At 42.0% G+C, this 18,304-nt stretch overlaps 1 pseudogene; it reads right to left on the bottom strand.

The window, feature by feature from the left end:
• Nucleotides 1–17,811, bottom strand: part of LOC140726012 (uncharacterized) — a 134,996-nt pseudogene extending 117,185 nt beyond the window's left edge.
• Nucleotides 17,812–18,304: the final 493 nt, after the last annotated feature.

Below are 18,304 nucleotides of genomic sequence, written 5' to 3'. Positions count from 1 at the left end.
TCTATTTCTTCTTGAAGGATCATTGTTTAATGCCTCTGCAATTTCTTCAACTACTTCCTCAGAACCCAAGGGTGCATTCCATCAGGTCCAGGAGATTTATCCACCCTCAGACCATTAAGCTTCCTGAGCACCTTCTCAGTCGTAATTTTCACTGCACATACTTCACTTCCCTGACACTCTTGAATGTCTTGTATTCTGCAGATATCTTCCACTGTGAAGACTGATGCAAAATACACATTCAGTTCTTCTGCCATCTCTGCATGTCTTATTACAATATCTCCAGCATCATTTTCTATTGGTCCTATATCTACCCTCAACTCTTTTTTTACCCTTCATATACTTAAAACAGCTTTTAGTATCTACTTTGATATTAGTCGCCAGCTTCCTTTCATAATTCATCTTTTGCTTCCTAATGATTTTCTTAGTTTCCTTCTGCAAGTTTTAAAAAGCTTCCAAATCCTCTATCTTCCCACTAACTTTGGCTTCCTTGTATGCCCTCTCTTTTGATTTCACTTTGCCTCTGATTTCACTTGGCCCCCAAGGTAGTGTCCTTCTTCCATTCAAAAATTTCTTCTTATTTGGAATATATCTGTCTTGCACTTCCCTCATTTTTCACAGAAACTCCAGCCATTGCTGCTCTGCTGTCCTTCCTGCTAGTGTCCCTTTCCAGTCATCCTTGGCCAGTTCCCCTCTCATGCCATTGGAATTTCCTTTATTCCACTGATATACCGATACATTGGAATTTAGTTTCTCCTTCTCAAATTTCAAAGTTAACTCAAACATATTGTGATCTCTGTTTCCTAAGGGTTCCTTAACCTTAAGTTCTCTTATCTCCTCCACATCATTGCACAACACCCAATCCAGCACAGCTGATCCCCTAGTGGGGTCAACAAAAGCTGTTCTAAAAAGGCATCCCTTAGTCATTCTACCAATTCTCTCTTGAGGTCCAGTACTGGCCTGGTTTTCCCAATCTACTTCCATGTTAAAATCCCCAAATGATTATCATGACATTGCCCTTCTGACACGCCTTTTGTATCTCCTACTGTAATTTGTAATCCACATCATGGCTACTGTTTGTGGAGGCCTGTATATAGTTGCCATTAGGGTCCTTTTACCCTTGCCATTTCTTAACTCAACCCATAGAGACTCTACACCTTCAAATCCTGACATCCTTTTCTAATGATTTAATATTATTTCTTATACACAGGGCCACACCACCCCCTCTGCCTACTAACCTATCTTTCTGATACACCATATATCCTTGGACATTCAGCTCCCAATGGCAACTGTCCTTTTAGCCAAGTTTCAGAGATGGCCACAACATCATACTTCCCAATCAGTTGCTGAATTTCAAGATCGTCCATTTTATTCCTTATGTTATGTGCATTCAAATACAATACTCTCGGTCCAGTATTTGTTGCTTTCTGTTTTAACTGCACCATGCTTCTATTGTGCTGTAACTCATCCCACTGGCTGTGATTATGCCTCATATTCTGCCTGTCCTTTCTATCAACTCTGTTACATGCTATTTTTGATTTATTTCTGTTTTCCCCTTCCTCAGCCCTATCACTTTGGTTCTCACTCCCCTGCCAAATTAGTTTAAACCCTCCCTAACAGTTCTATTAAACCTGCCTGCTTGGATATTCAACCCTTTTGTAACATATCATTTTTGTACAGGTCGTACCTCCCCCAGAAGATACCCCAATGATCCAGGAATCTGAAGCCCTGCCCCCTACACCAGTCTCTCAGCCACACATTAATATGCCAGATCATGCTATTCTTGTGCTTATTAGCACATGGCACGGTCAGCAATCCCGAGATTACTACCCTGGAGGTCCTGCTTTTCAGCTTCCTACCCAACTCCCTGAATTCTTTCTTCAGGGCCTTCTCCTTTTTTCTACCTATGTCATTGACACCAACATGTACCAAGTCTTCTGGCTGTTCACCCTCTCCCTTCAGAATACTTTGCACCCAATCCGAGACATCCTGTACTCTGGCACCTGGGAGGCAGCACACCATGCAGATATCTCTATCAGGCTGACAGAACCTCCTGTCTGTTCCTCTCACTATGGAATTCCCTGTGACTACGGCATTCCGCATTTTCTTCTCTCCCTTCTGTGCCACGGAAGTAGGCTCAGTGCCAGAGACCCAGTTGCCATTATCCTCCTCTGTCAGGTCACCCCCCCCCCCCTCAACAGCATCCAAAATGAGATAATGATTACTGAGGCGGATGGCCACAGGGGTGCTCTCTACTATCTGAGCTCTTCCCATCCCTTCCCTGACAGTCACCCACTGATCTAACTCCTGCAGTCTCAGGGTGACCATCTCCCTGTAGCTCCTCTCTATCTCCTGTTCACTCTCCCTAATAAGCTGTAGGTCATCAAGGTCATAAGCAGTTCCAGACCTCTAACACAGAAAACTTTATGACAAAAAACCATCCAGAAACTTGAATCTTCATCTTACATTTCCCTGTATCAAATTTCTGTGGCAGTCAATCTTTAATCTCCCTGCCATCACAGATGCTATCTGACACACTGAGTTTCTCCAGCACATTGTATTTTGTTTATAGCTGCAATCCCTTATGCCTGAAACCATCCTAATAAGTATTTCTACATCATCTCTAGGATCTTCATTCTCCTAAAAGATGGCTCAATTCTCCATTTCTAGCCTAACCAACATTTTGTAAACATTCATCATATTCATCACATCCTCTCTTTTTCAAGATTATGTTTCCACTTTCCTTGTATGTTAAGATGTGCTTCATCTGAATCACCTTTACTTTAAAGTCTACCTGTTGTTTTTTTAAGAGCTTTGTATGCCAACATTTGCTTTCTGTTTATCTTGCGCGGGATCCTCTCAGTTTTATTCCTCCAATTAAGATTTTTATACTGCTCCTCTTTTGTGATCCCAGCATCCCACTATGATAATCATTGTTCCTTAGGTGATCTTATTCCCCAGAACCAGGCCAGCCATGCCTTCTTCCTCAAATGGCTGAAAGAAAATATTGATTAAAAATGTTTTTCTGGACAGTTTTCAGAAATACCTCCTATTGTTAAAGCAGTACTCAAACATCACCCCAATCAACAGTGAAGTAATTGAAGTTCCTCAGTTTTACTTTTCTCCAGTTTTGAAAGTCAATGTAATTTCCTTATAGACTTGCTCGCTATTCCCCTTTCACTATTTGGTAGCCTATTAAATACATCCAGTACCAAAATAATACCCTTTTTTGTTTCTTAACTCCAAACCTTAACCTTTCAATATTATCAGTATTACAGTACCTTCCTTAATAAGTACTTCCACCCAATCTTCTTCCGTCTTCATCTTCTCTGAGCACTTTATATCTAGGAATATTCAGTCAAGTTCTGTATATTATATTCATAAATATCTATTTGTGCATGCAGTTCACCATCCTTGATCACTGCAATTTGTCCATTTACACACAAGCCTATGGTTTTCTTGTAGTCTTTATTTATCTGCTCCAAATTAGTATAGTACTACGTAGTATAGTCCCACTAAAGTTCCGGCTACTCCGACACATTTATGCACCTGATTCCTGCCCACTACCGCTTCATAGTAGAGACCATTGCTATTCCAATCTTGTCTGAACTGTACTGATGTTGCAAAAGTATGTGGCTGTTATTGGAGTGATTTTGCTAATGGTGAGTATTTAGTACAAGCCAGATGATCCCAAACACTGGTGGTTGTGCAGCAAGTTATTTTACAATATAACTTAACAGAGAATGAGGAGAAGTGACAAAGAACGGTGCAAACTGTGAACAGGCGGAGGATGGAGATATGGTGAACATCAATGAGGCCGATAAGAGAGTATTTCTTCTTGCTGGCCATTATGAAGAATAAAATGTCTGTTATTCGATAAAAAAACTACTTAACATTTCCTATATAAAACTCCAACTATAAGCTCACTGCAAGGCATTGCCAATAGATTTAAATGATATCTTGCTCCTTCTGTAATGCTAAAAATATTTGCAACATACTGCTATGAAAAAAATGTAATTTGAATTGGAATTGACAGTCTTACTCTTTGACTTTAATCTTCCAGAAGACAATGGCAGCGTGTGTGAACCTTATGGCGGGCAGCTGTAGGACGGGGCATGAGATGATGTTTAACTCCATTTCGCTGATTAAAGCTTCCATTGTGCGCCGATTAAAGTGATGAGTGAGATTGAAATATTGATGCAAATGAAGCAGGTGAGTGCTGGCTGCCTGCCTTTTGATCTCTCTGCTACCAGAGTGGAGAGATCCTGTCGCTGTGCCCGGAGAATATTACCCAGGTTTTCTGCGTTTTGGATATGGACTTGGACTCTAGACTTCTTTTCAGTCTTATTTCTTTTATATTCTGTGTTTTTCGCCTGATCTTTCTCAGTTTTTTGTGTGGGGAGGAGATTTGGGGGTCAATGTGTCTGTTCCATTTTGTTCATTTATTTGTGCCAGGAGGGGAGATTTGGGGGTTAATGTGCCTATTCCCTTTTTGTTCTTTTTTTGTGCAGGGTGGGGTGGTTTGCAATGATCATTCTGCCTTGTTTTTCTTTCTTGGTTTTGTGGCTACCCAGGGAATTGAAGATTTTCAGAGTTATATAATTTGATAATAAATGAGCCTTTGTCATTTGACTTATAGTGTTTGTTCCATCTCATGTACAGTTCCCTTCACCAACTCCATATATTTTCATTCATTTGATAAATAACCTAGCAATCTCTGCTTGAAGATACTCAACAAATGAGCATCATCCATCTGCGTTATAAAATTCATAAGGCTGATAACGATACAAGTGAAGAAATTTTGGCTCTGCTTTTTCCTACATTCTAAACATACTAAATGCAACCTCTTGGCAGCACCTATTCATTCAAATGCCTGTAGTATTTAGATCCAATGAGAGTGCCTCTTTGTATCTGAGAACTATACTGACACTGGGTTTGAATATACCATTGAGCAGGACCCAGCTGAAATGGGATGGAGGCAGGGTCTGACTGGAAAGGACAAATAGTCAAGTCAAGTCAAGTCAACTTTTATTGTCATTTCGACCATAACTGCTGGTACAGTGCATAGTAAAAATGAGACAACATTTTTCAGGACCATGGTGTTACACGACACAGTACAAAAAACTAGACTGAACTACGTAATAAAAAAAAACACAGAGAAAGCTACACTAGACTACAGACCTACACTGGACTGCATAAAGTGCACAAAAACAGTGCAGGCATTACAATAAATAATAAACAGGACAGTAGGGCAAGGTGTCAGTCCAGGCTCTGGGTATTGAGGAGTCTGATAGCTTGGGGGAAGAAACTGTTATATAGTCTGGTTGTGAGAGCCCGAATGCTTTGGAGCCTTTTCCCAGACAGCAGGAGGGAGAAGAGATTGTATGAGGGGTGCATGGGGTCCTTCATAATGCTGTTTCCTTTGCGGATGCAGCGTGTAGTGTAAATGTCCGTGATGGCAGGAAGAGAGACCCCGATGATCTTCTCAGCTGACCTCACTATCCGCTGCAGGGTCTTGCGGTCCAAGATGGTGCAATTTCTGAACCAGACAGTGATGCAGCTGCTCAGGATGCTCTCAATACAACCCCTGTAGAATGTGATGAGGATGGGGGATGGGAGATGGACTTTCCTCAGCCTTTGCAAAAAGTAGAGACGCTGCTGGGCTTTCTTTGCTATGGAGCATCATATAGAACATCATAATGATTTTAATCTAGTAAATTTCCAAGCATTCAACATTCATAATACTTGTGAAGCATTTAAGAAAGTGGCAATTTAGGTATTTCAGGTAAAAGTTAAAGGGCAATGATAAACTACATTAGAGAAGGGAAATAAGAAATGCATGAGGTAAAGTATTAGGGTGAAAGAACAAATGTGGCCAAAATCAGCTATAAATTAAAGGAAATAAAACTTAAAGGCTTAAAGTTATGTTTGACTAGACTTGACATGGAGATTGTCAGGACTGGGAATAATCATATTGTTCAGTCATTAAATTGAGGCCAACTCTCCGTGACCTCATGGACCATAGGGTTTTCATGGCAAGATACAGATTAGATTTCCAGGCCTTTCTTCTGCTGCCACTGCTGCCCAGGTTGGGACCGGGCTGGGTTTGAACTCAGGACCATCTGCCTTGAAGTCCGGTGCTGATGTCACTACACCACCAGGTGTAATCATATCAAGCTTTACTTTCACAATGGGAATGAAGAAAAGGGAGAGGAGCAAAGGTGACCTTAACAAATAAGGATGAGTGAAGTAATGGATATTTCAGGGGCAGAATTAAGCTATAAATATTTATTGCACTTAGAGATGTTGTCCACAGTGAAAGTTGCCATCTCATTCACACTGGAGGAGGCAAGGAGATAGAAAAGTAGGTGGAGGATCAAGAGGAAGGAAGAAGCATCCATGCACAGGGCTGTAGATCAAGGCATCCATGAACGGAAGCTATCAGTGCAACATTGCTTCAGTCTGTGTTCAGAGCTGCTAGCTATCAGATTTTTAATAAATCCATGTAACATAGGGAGGGACATAAAATAGGAAAATAATTTCCAAAGGGGACACTTCAATCAGTCAAGTTTCATGACTTTCAAAACGATGTAATCCTTGTTGAATCTATGTGTTAATTATAAAGGCCATAAATCACAAAGTTTTGATCCAATTTTAGTTGGTATATAATTAACAAGTGATGCTGATGATGGTATCACGTGAAATATCATTAGAAATAGCACTACACCAGACTCAAGACAATATACAAAGGACACTTCACATTATGGATCATATACAAAAAAATAAAATTGAAGCAATAGTGATAAGCGTGGACGCTGAAAAAGCATTTGATTCGGTTAATTGGATTTTTCTTTACAAAGTTTTACATAGATTTGGTTTCCAAGGCGCAATTATTAAAACTATACAGACGCTATATGACAATCCTACTGCTAGGATTAAAATCAATGGATATTTATCAAATAGTCTTACCCTAGAAAGGGGCACGAGACAGGGTTGTGCATGGTCACCACTACTCTTCGCGCTATATCTGGAAACATTAGCTCAATACATCAGACAAAATGAAGATATCAGGGGAATTACTATTAAAGGGACAGAGCATAAATTGGCTTGTTATGTGGATGACATTTTGATCTATCTAGGGCAACCAACATACTCTTTACCTAAATTGATGCAATCCTTTGAACAATATGGTCAATTATCAGGATACAAGATCAACATAGATAAAACCCAAATACTTTCATATTACTATAGCCCACCAAGAGAAATTGAAAGTCGATACCCCTGGGCATGGCACACAGAGTCTTTCAAATATTTGGGCATCATTATGCCAGAAGTTTTGGCAAAATTATCAGAATGTAATCAGCCTCCATATAAAAAAATTAAGGAAGATGTGGCAAGATGGAGCCTGATTCCTTTTTTCAGTCTCAGTTCAAGGATTGAGTCTATTAAAATGAATATACTGCCCAGACTGTTATATCTCTTTCAGACCCTGCCAATAGAGATTAACCAAAATCAATTCAATGAATGGAACAAGATGCTATCGAGGTATATTTGGCAGGGTAAAAGGCCGAGAGTTCGTCTCAAAACTTTGCAATTAGCAAAGGAAAAGGGGGGATGGGGCTTGCCTTCTCTTAGAGGTTATTATTTTGCAGCACAGTTGAAAGCTGTGATATGTTGGTGCAACCCATCATATGACACTCAATGGAAAAACATTGAGGAGCGAGTACTTCCCATCCCCATACAAGCAATTTTGGCTGATAACAACCTGCAAAGGTACATAAATACTATTGATAACCCATGGGTGAAATTGACTCTTAAATATGGAAACCCACTATAAAAGAATATAATCTAGAGGAAGGTATTGCAATTCTTAAATGGTGTGCATATGACTCTGATTTTACACCAAATAAATTGGATGCTAGATTTAAGGACTGGACTGCTAAAGGAATACCAGTTCTTTGCAACATAATGAAAGAAGGAACACTGTTCAGTTTTGAAATGCTTAAAGAGAAACACTTATTAGAAAAACAAGATTTTTATCGGTATTTACAGATGCAACAATATGTTAATAAGACGCTTAAAAATGTAACCAAGGCAAATACATGCTTGATAGAGCTCTTTAGAAAAACATATACCATAATTCAGATAATGGTAGTAGAATCATTTCAAGCATGTATAAGGGGTTGTCAAATCTTAAAACACATTCGACTTAATACATTAAAACAAAATGGGAGAAGGAAGGAGGGATAATTATATCTGAAGAAGAATGGACAACAATATGGAGATATCAATGGAAGTGTACCAATTCACAGAAATGGAGGGAGTTTGGATAGAAAAATTTGATAAGATATTTTATTACACCCTCTCAGAAATCCCATTATGATTGTAACCTCCCTGTTTGCTGGAGAAATTGTGGAAATCAAAATGCAAATAATTATCACAATTTTTGGGACTGCCCTGTTATCAAAAACTATTGGAGGGGGATACACAATGCCCTACAAGACATCTTTAAATGTGAAATACCCTTGGAGAGTAAGACCATATATTTTGGATATATACCTTAAGAATGGTTGAAAAGAGATGCATATTTAATGAATATACTGTTGGTGGCTGGTAAAAAGACTCTTACTAGGAAATGGTTATCACAGGAGAGCCCAACTTTAAATGCATGGATGGAAATTACAATGGACATTTACAAAATGGAGAAGATAACAGCATCTGTTAATCATAAGCTGGAACAATTTGATTCATACTGGGAAAAATGGTTTAACTACATAATGCCTCATAGGCTTGATTTTATTCTCACAAATCAATGAATCTGTTGTAAAAAAAGATCACTCCCTACTCGTACATAGTTCTTTCCTTTTGCTTGTTCTTTCTTTCCACTCTTTTCTATAAGTGTATACCTCAGATAAATATTTGTGGAGATTTTGTGATATATATGATTATATGATTTATATGTATAATGTCTGAAATACATCTTATGAAAATGTTTGTTTGATGAACTTCAATAAAAAAATAAATTACAAGAAATAGCACTAGTCTTAGGATGGATCACAGCTGGAAATGTCCCGTTGAATGTTCTCATGTCCAATACCATGACGGTAATTTAAGTTTCTCTGTTGAATCCAAATAGCTGATGGAATTACAGTGTGTGCCCCCAGTAGCAAGCTTGGACTGTGCTCAGTAGGTTGTTATTTGAAAACTTGTATTAAGTAGCAAATTTATTTCTCCGAGGCTGAGGTCGTATACTAGTGACTAATGAAGCAGCTCTCTTATGGCAACTGTACAATCAGCTGAAACTAAGGAATTCAGTGTGGTCATTACGAACAGAGGCACTACTCAGTGAAGGACTCAAGCGCTGGAGTTTGCAATCGAAGACATGTTCATGGCTGTTGAGTTAATATAATGATGGATGAATCAAGTCCAAAGTCAAAATGTGAAATGCAAGAATAACCTTCCAGTTTTAAATCTGTAGGTAGCTTCTCCTACAGCTATTCTCCAAGTTCAACCAGAACTCTTCCAATGAGGTAAAACCAGTTACAGCTCAGATGACTCAAAACTCTTTTTTTTTATGAAAAAGAACTCTACATTCTGAACACTGCATTACTTTTTATGTAACTACAGGTCTTTCTCTCTCTAAGCCTGCTCGCTACTTGTTTTAATACCCTTTAAATCAATGTTTTAACTCATTCTTTACCTTTAGATAATTTTAGTCAGAACTCACCGCCGTGACCACTTAGGACATTCTGTCTGTTGTATCCATGCTATCCCTTTTGTACCCACCTTTCTCCTACTGTACTGTTTGATGTTCATTCATCAGAAGTGCCTTGATAGATAGGTTTATCAGCATGAACGTATCCTCGGAAGGGGGGCAGGCATTTGGCCTTGGAAAAGCCCTCGATTTTTCACTGCCTAGACCCATGAATGAACATCTTAACCAGGCCCAGGAGCAAGCCCAGCAGTAGATCCTCCTCCCGACCCGCCCCTCCCGTATCGGGTGCCCGTATATGAGGAGTGCAGGGGTGAAGTGCAACCAGAACTCGAGCAGCCCCTTCAGACACTCAAACAGGGGCTGCAACCTCTCACCCTCCATAACAGCGTGGTACACTGACTCCTCCCAGACACAGAATGGACAGGTGGACGGGGTGTCAGTACCTGTTACATGGTACTGTCCTGTGCAACACCTTCCCCCCCAGGTCACCAGTGTACAGGGGAAAGATGCCTGCATAAAGAGATTTCCACTGGGGACCTCCTCCGCTGCCGGATGGTGAAACAGACCATCAAGGTGAAGCAAGGAAGTGAAAGGTGTGCAGGAGCAGCCCGTACAAGAAACGTTTCGGAGAATCATGGAAGGGCATGGTGGCCATCCCCGAGAGACGGGTCATGTTGTGTGAGACCCTCTCCCATGTGGTATCCCGAGGCCTGGGTCCGACGAGCTCTCCCGGCCCATCAGGTGGTGGTGCAACTGGAACCCCTCCACTTCCCTGAGACCCCTCAACACCCTCCGCCCTCTGCGAGTGCAAGACTCAGGGCCGCAGCAGAGACTCAATGCCTCCTGCTGCCCCAGAATAAGTCTACAGACAGACTGACAGACAGACAAACATACTTTATTGCCCCTTCAGCAGTGGGTGGGCCTAAAGTAATTATTCGATACCATATCTTTACAATGAAAGGTACTTATCAATGGGTTTTACAGGGACTGGTGATCCATGTTGGCCTATTCCATTGTGCCTCATCTGTGGCCATCAAATTACAAATGTAACAATGGCTCCAGCAAAATTGAAAAGACATTAAACTACAAATCATAGAAAACTTACAGGTGAAAGCACTGATTATTTTAAACAACTATTGGCATCTCGAAACAAAAGAGATTAAAGCTTTTGAAAATAAAGTCACAGTCAGTAAAAGGATTCAGGAAGCAAGTTATTTAGTAGCTTTAAGACCAGTTAACTTTATGTTTAAAAAGCCGTGAAAACCTGGACAAGGAGCACACCAGTCTCCTGCTACAGACAGAAATCCGGAGGCTTAGCAACGGAAGTGTTCTCAACAAGGTGTTTGAGCTGGAAGGTGAATTGCAGGAGTACTTTCAAGAAAATTGTTAAATCCTTTTCGCTCCTTATGGAGCGTAGGGCCTCAACAAAAGTCCTCCACTTCCTGCGGTCTCTAGCAGATGTTTTTGCAGTCTCCCAAGTTTGGCCGGCGGCTTTCAGTTCCTCCAAAAGCCTACGCCTCCAGGTTTGCTTTGGGTGACCTCTTCTCTTCCCTTGTGGATTCCATTCGAGTGATTGTCGAGTGACATTCGACTGGCTCTTCCTCAAGGTGTGGCCGACTCATCTCCACTTCCTCCTCCTTATCTGGAATACAATGGGCTCTTGGTTTGCTCTCTTCCATAGGTCTAGGTTTGACACTCTGTCGTACCACTTGAGGCAGAGGATCTGCCGGAGGCATTTGTTGAGAAAGGTCTGGATCTTGTTGCAGCTGGTGTTAGTGATTCTCCATGTTTCGGATTCATATAGCAGGATGGCTTTCACATTGGAGCTGAATATACGGAGCTTAGTTTTGACAGAGATGGCCGCAGGGTTGTGAAGGCATGTTGGGCTTTTCCGATCCTTGCTCTGATGTCCTCATCTGTACCTCCAGATTTACTGATTTTGCTTCCAAGGTAGGTGAATTTGTCTACATCTTCAACTGTTTGTCCTTCAATCCGTAATGGCTCCTCTTGTTTGTTATTAATGCGTAGAACTTTGGTCTTCTCCTGACTGATCTTAAGGCCTACTCACTGTGAGGTCTCTCCCAAGGAATCTACTTTCTTCTGCATATCTTGAAGCTGGTGTGAGAGAAGAGCGAGATCATCTGCAAATGCCAGGTCTTCCATTTTCCCTGTTAACGTCCACTGGATGCCTCTCTCTGAGCCAGCATAGGCTGTTCTTGTAGCCCAGTCGAGTACCACAAGAAAAAGTAGAGGTGACAGCAGGCATCCCTGTCTGACTCCAGTAGTGACCAGGAACTCTTTGGACAGTCTCCCATTGTGGATGACCCTGCTTGAGAAGCCATCATAAAGCTGCTTGATGATATTCACCATCTCTTCTGGTACACCATAGTGTCGTAAAATGCTCCACATTGACTTTCTGTCCAGGCTGTCAAATGCCTTCTCAAAATCAATAAAATACACATAAAGTGGAGTTTGCCATTCTGTTGTCTGCTCCACAATGACTCTAAGTGTAGTTATCTGGTCAATGCATGATCTCTCTTTCCTGAACCCTGCCTGCTCATCTCTAAGTCTCTGGTCAATGGCGTCTTTCATCCGCTCCAAGATGACCATGGTGAGAACTTTGCTAGGAATGGACAACAAGGTGATCCCCCTCCACTTGCCACACAGTGAAAGATCTCCAGATTTTGGCAGCTTCACAAGGAGGCCCTTCTTCCAATCTGATGGGATCTGTCCTGTTCTCCATATCAAATTCAGCAGTATATGCAAATGGTCCACCATAACCTCTCCACCCTCTTTCAATGCTTCTGCAGGAATGTTGTCTTCTCCAGCAGCCTTGCCGTTCTTCAAGCTTTTCAGGGCTTTTCGAATTTCTTGCTTGGTGATTTCACCTATATTGATGTTGAGTGGGTCTCCAGGCTCCAGGTCAGGTGGGTTCTGTGGTGGTCTATTCAATACTTCCTGCAAGTGTTCCTTCCATCTTGCCAGCTGGTCTTCAACCGAAGTGAGCAGATGGCCTGTCTTGTCTCTAACAGGTCTGTTGAAATTGCTTTTCTTCCCTCTCAAAAGTTTAGTTGTCGTGTAGAGTGCCTTGAGTTCCCCTTTACTGGCTGCTGTTTCTGCTTGCTCTGCTATTTCATTGAAGTATGACCTCTTGTCCTTTCTGAGCTGTTTCTTCATCTCCTTGGCCATCACGCTGTACCTGTTGGCGGCGATTTGTTTCTGTTGCCGTGTTCTGGCCTGATTCAACTCCTGTTTGAGCTTTTTCCTCTCCTCCACCTTCTGCCATGTCTCGTCCCTGATCCAAGGTTTACTGTTGACTGGTGGTCTTCCCAGTACTTCTTCGCAGGCTTCTACAGTGGCCTGCTTGAAGGTAATCCAGGCGTGTTCCGCTGTTCTCTCATCTTGTTCCTCTATTTGAAGAGCCCCAAAGTGGTTTTGCAAGGCAATGTGGAAATCTTTCTTGTTCTCTTCCATCTGTAGTTTTCCAACATCAAACTTTATTTGCGTGTTCTGTTGCTTCTTCTTGGCTGACAACTTCATCTTCCGCTTTGCAACAACCAAATGGTGGTCAGATCCAATTATCTGCTCCTCTTTTGGCTCTCACATCTTGCAATGAACCTCCAGCGCTGGCAGACTATGACGTGATCAATCTGGTTCTCTGTTTGATGGTCAGGCGAGACCCAGGTTATCTTGTGGCAGCGTTGGTGGGGAAAGAGGGTACCTCCAATGGTCAGTTCATTGAAGGCACAGAAGTCGGTAAGGAGTTCTCCATTTTCATTCATATTCCCCAAACCATTCTGGCCCATCTCTCTCTCCCTGCCAGTGTTATCGCTGCCTATTTTGGAATTCAGATCTCCCATGACGATCAACATATCTTGCTTAGGTACCTTTCTAACTACTGCTTGAATCTGGGTGTAGAAGAGATCTTTTTCTTCTTCCTCTGCATTGTTAGTTGGGGCGTAGCACAGGATAATGGATACCTTCTGGAATCTGGACTTGAACCTGGCTGTAATGATACGGTCAGACACTGGTTCCCATTCTATCAAACTTCTGGCTGCTTCTTTGGACAACATCAGGGCCACACCAGCCTCATGCGGGTCTTCCTCTTTTTCTTCGCCGGAATAGAGCAGAGTTTCTCCCGTCTGCGGTTTGGTCTCACCAAAAGTATTCCACCTTGCTTCGCACATGCCCAGGCGTGTGAGGTGGTATCGGTTCATTTCCTTCACTGCCTGTGCGCACCTACCTGTCTCCCAAAGCGATCTCACATTCCATGTTCCGATTAGGATAGATTTCTTCTGTGAGAGCAGCTTTGGAACCTCCATTATGGTTTTCCTCGGGTGAAGGAGGGTTGTCAGCCCTGCAGCTTCCTGATGGGTTTGGTTGCAGCGCGTCATCAGCCTCCTGAATGGGACCTTGCTTTTCCCGAGATCTGGGTTAGTGGTTGACAATCTGTTGACAGTTTCTGTAACAATTGCTTGTTTTACGTGAACGGGTTGTTAGCCCATTGCACAACCCCCCAACCTGGAGGACCAGGGGTTTTCTGTCGGGGTCACCTTCCCCTAGGCGATGGCATTTCCATGCTAACGATCTCCACCTGCCCGGGTTTGAAATCAGAGCTTACCCTCTCCTAGATAGGCTGCCATCCAAGGCTAACGAGTCCTATCTACCCGGGTTTGGAATCGGAGTTCCTTCTCCTAGGCTATGTTGGTTCGCGGCATCTTCTTCCATATTATCCAGTGCACCCCTCACACGAGGGATCCCCCATTCACCACCCAGGGGACGCGCCTCAACACCATATAGCCCCAGCGCGAGGTTCAAGAAAATAGTAGGCCAGATTTTGCTAAGTGCTTTGAAGGTGAAGAATGGCTGCAGAAATGAGCCTATTAACAGAAATTTTTCATCATATGAACCAGTTGAACAAGTCTCTGCAAGGCCCTGCAGAAAATGTTTTGACTTTAAGTGACAAGATTCTTGGATTTAAAAGGAAACTGAATCTTCAGAAAAATCATGCTGCAAAATGAAATCTTGAAATGTTTCCACTGCTGCTTGGGCAGGAAGGATATCCGAAAGTTTTGAGTCTTATTGAAAACCACCTGGAAGAACAGCAGAACAAAACTGAACTGTATTTTCCTCCCTTTCAACACAAGTGTATGACTGGGTGAGGGACACTTTGTCTGAATCTTCTGCTCAGCCTGAGAACTTGACTCTGAGAGAAGAGGAAGAACTTTGGGAGCTGCACTCTGATCGTGCACTCAAGATGAGACTTACTGACCTGCTTCTGGACAAGTTCTGGATTTCTGTGAAAGAAGAGTATCCTGCCATTCATAGGAAAGCAATGAACATTTCACTGCAGTTTTCAACTCCTTACATGTGTGAGCAAACTTTTTCTTGTTGATCAAGCATCAAGAGCAAGGATAGAAATCGTCTCTTTTCAGTTGAAGGTGAAATTCATGTGTGTTTATTTCAAGTTCAACCTGGAGTGTGAAATCTATTATGTTTGCTTTATGAGTTTTTAAACTTTATGAAAGACAAAGAAAAAGTAATTTCAAGAAAGGTAAGCTAAGCTTAACAATCTGCTTTTTTTTCCCAAGAAAGGTTGGCTAAAAATTCATTCTCTACTCAAAAGAGAATTGACAATTATTTTTGGATTATTATATCTACAACTTACCGATCACATTAAAGTACCGTGAGCTGTAGATATAGGGGTTGTAGATATATAGCTGTAGCGGTTCCCTGAGGCCTGAAAATTATTTCTAGGGTTCCTCCAGGGCAAAAGGTTTGAGAAAGGCTGGTCTAAACAGTGAAGCTTACCTCACACTAGGTCCCAGGCACCACTGCTGTGAAAGGCACTGGGCCTAGACCATGCTGCCCAGTAACTCACTCCAGGCCCAGATTTTGCCACCCAATCCGAAGCCTCTCTCAAGCACTTCAAATCAGCTCAATGCCCAGATTGATCCGACCTCGCACCTGGGCCAGATGAATAAAGATCGGAACTTCTCTGCCCTGGCTCTAACTTCTCCTTTCTGCACTTAGATCTATCCAAATTTGTACCCAGTGCAGTTGTATGGGCATCGGAACACCATTTGCAATGATTCTGCAATATACCATCTCAGCTCATCCCCCAAACTTGTTCACCCCTTCACACTTTGTGGCAAAAATTAAACACATATTACCTCAGAAAGTGTATTCTTAGCTACGTCAGTTAGAGTAATCTTGGTTCTGAAGTAAAGACAATGGATTTGCAATATCAAATGTACAAACGTACAATATCTGGCCACTGTTCTACATGTTGTCAGAGAGGGGTAGAGAGAGAGAGGTGGAGAGAGGAGGGGGGAGAAAGAGGAGGGGGAGAGAGGGAGAGAGGGGGAGAGGGGGGACAGAGGGGAGGAGAGGGAGAGGAGAGGGACGAGGGGGGAGGAGGGTGAGGAGAGGGGGATGAGAGGGGGAGGGGAGGGGGAGGACAGTGGGGGAGAGGGAGAGGCGAGGAGGGGGAGAGAGTGAGGTGGGGGAGAGAGAGAGGGGAAAGAGATGGGGAGGGGCGAGGGGGAAGAGGTGGGAGGGGAGGAGAAGGGAGGAGGGGAGAGGGGGAGAGAGAGGGGAGTGGGAAGTTTTATAGACAGTAATTGAGATATCCCATTAGAAATTCACTGTCTGAGGAATTCTTTGGTATGTAACCAAGTGTATGGGCCATGTGATTAGAATTTATCTGATTTCTAAGTGCCAACAGATTTTGTTCTGGTGCAGCTTGGTAAATTCTGTCTGACCTGCATTTTCTCAGCAGTTGCTAAGTTGTGCAGTAACAATTGCTGTGCAATGCATGAAAGAGGCCAATTTTGTGATTGTTTTTAACCACAGACATGAAAACTGTGAACAGTTTCAGCTCCAGGACAAAGGAAATTCTTTACTTTGTTTGCTAAAACAGTTGCGTAGACTGCTGTAGAGTTTGGCTCTGAATATTCCTCCAGTGTGGATTAATTCTACATTGACATAAATTCCTATTCTCAAGCCTGTCCCCCAGTTTCTTTTCACCTGCACTTGTATCTTTTCTGATCCCCTAAATTCTCCCTTGATCTTCCCTGTATCATCTGACTAGCTCTCTGCAACTTAATCTTTCCTTCCTGCTCTAATCTCCCTAATCCCTGCAAATCAACTTTCCTACAATTCACCAGTCCTCTCTGATGACTAAAACCTTCTCCTCACTCCTAGTTGTCATCTCTCCTGACAACTCCTGGAATTCCTCTACTATAATCTTCTCCTATTCCTCTGAATTATGCCCTTGAGCAATTTCCCTTTGTGATTTTCTTTACCCTTTATATATCAGGCATCTCTCTCCTACAATTTCAACTCCTCTGTCTCTTCTTTCTCCTCCCCGTGATAGTCTTTCCTCAAGACTTTTACCCTTCTTCTCATGATTTCTACTCATCTACTCATTCCTGGAACACCTTGAGTTTTTAGCCCTGAAGTCAATATTTAATTGTTCATTAAAGGAATATGAACTAATATTGGCCTATTGTTGGTAAATGGAATTGAAGGATCAATTATGTACAGGTGATCCTGTATTACAGCTTTCCAGGTAACCCTAATCCACCTTTATAGTATTCAGAGAAACCAGAAGTATAGTATAAAATTTGCACTTGCAGAATTTGTGACAGAAGGTGAATAAATGAAAAAGAAATCTTTTAACTCATGTGTCTTGACTCATGCAGATACCGTGACTTGGCAAAATGAAAAATAGGTATGCAAAACACATACCCATAACACTGGGTCACCTGTATTCATATTTAGAAATGAATGGTGGGGAAGTTCAAAGGGACGAAATGGTCCATTTTGTTTTCTGGCTCAGTGCTTCATAGTATTTGCTGATATTAAGTAGTGAATAGCAGTCGATCTTGAATGTAATGAAAATCTAACTTGACAAAGTAAAATTGTTGTGTTCAGAATCACTACAATTGAAATTTATACGACTGAATAAAGGAAGATTCTTTCTCTGTAATGTGTGGCCAAACCTGCAATAACAGCCAAGTGTTTTATACAAGTGGATTAGAACACACACTTCTAATGAAAAGTGCTTCCTATTGAGTCTTCTGATGAAGTGTCATCAGCCTGACGGGCCAACTCTTTCTCTCCACAGGTGCTCCTAATCGATTACGTAGTGACAGCATTTTCTCTCTTTTACTTCTCTCATCAACATTTTGCTTTTATAAATGGATTGTGCCAGTTACTTTGCAAAAAAAAAATTCTAACAAACTTGTTCTCATCTCATTTTCATCAACAACACTATTAGTTTACCAGTGACTAATTTCAGGCCACTCCAATTCTCACTGATATAAAGGATTTTAAAAAGAATTAAGGCATGCAGATTAATCTCTATGCAGACAAACTCAGCCACAGATAGCGCTTTGTATCAAGGGGCAGAGTAAATGGGAGATGCCAAGGCTCTGCCACGGAATAGATTCAAGACAGAACTTGATAGATTTCTGGACACTGAGACCTGGTCATCCCTAAACTTACAGAATAATGCTGCAGATACACCTGCAGGCCTCACCGAACACCTATGCCTCAAAGCTGCGCCCCTGGTTCAGGTGGAGTTCC

The sequence above is a fragment of the Hemitrygon akajei genome, chromosome 4 (genome assembly GCF_048418815.1).
Source record: "Hemitrygon akajei chromosome 4, sHemAka1.3, whole genome shotgun sequence".
Lineage (NCBI taxonomy): Eukaryota > Metazoa > Chordata > Chondrichthyes > Myliobatiformes > Dasyatidae > Hemitrygon > Hemitrygon akajei.
Note: the sequence above shows the minus strand (reverse complement) of the source record. Positions and strands in the feature narration are given on the sequence as shown.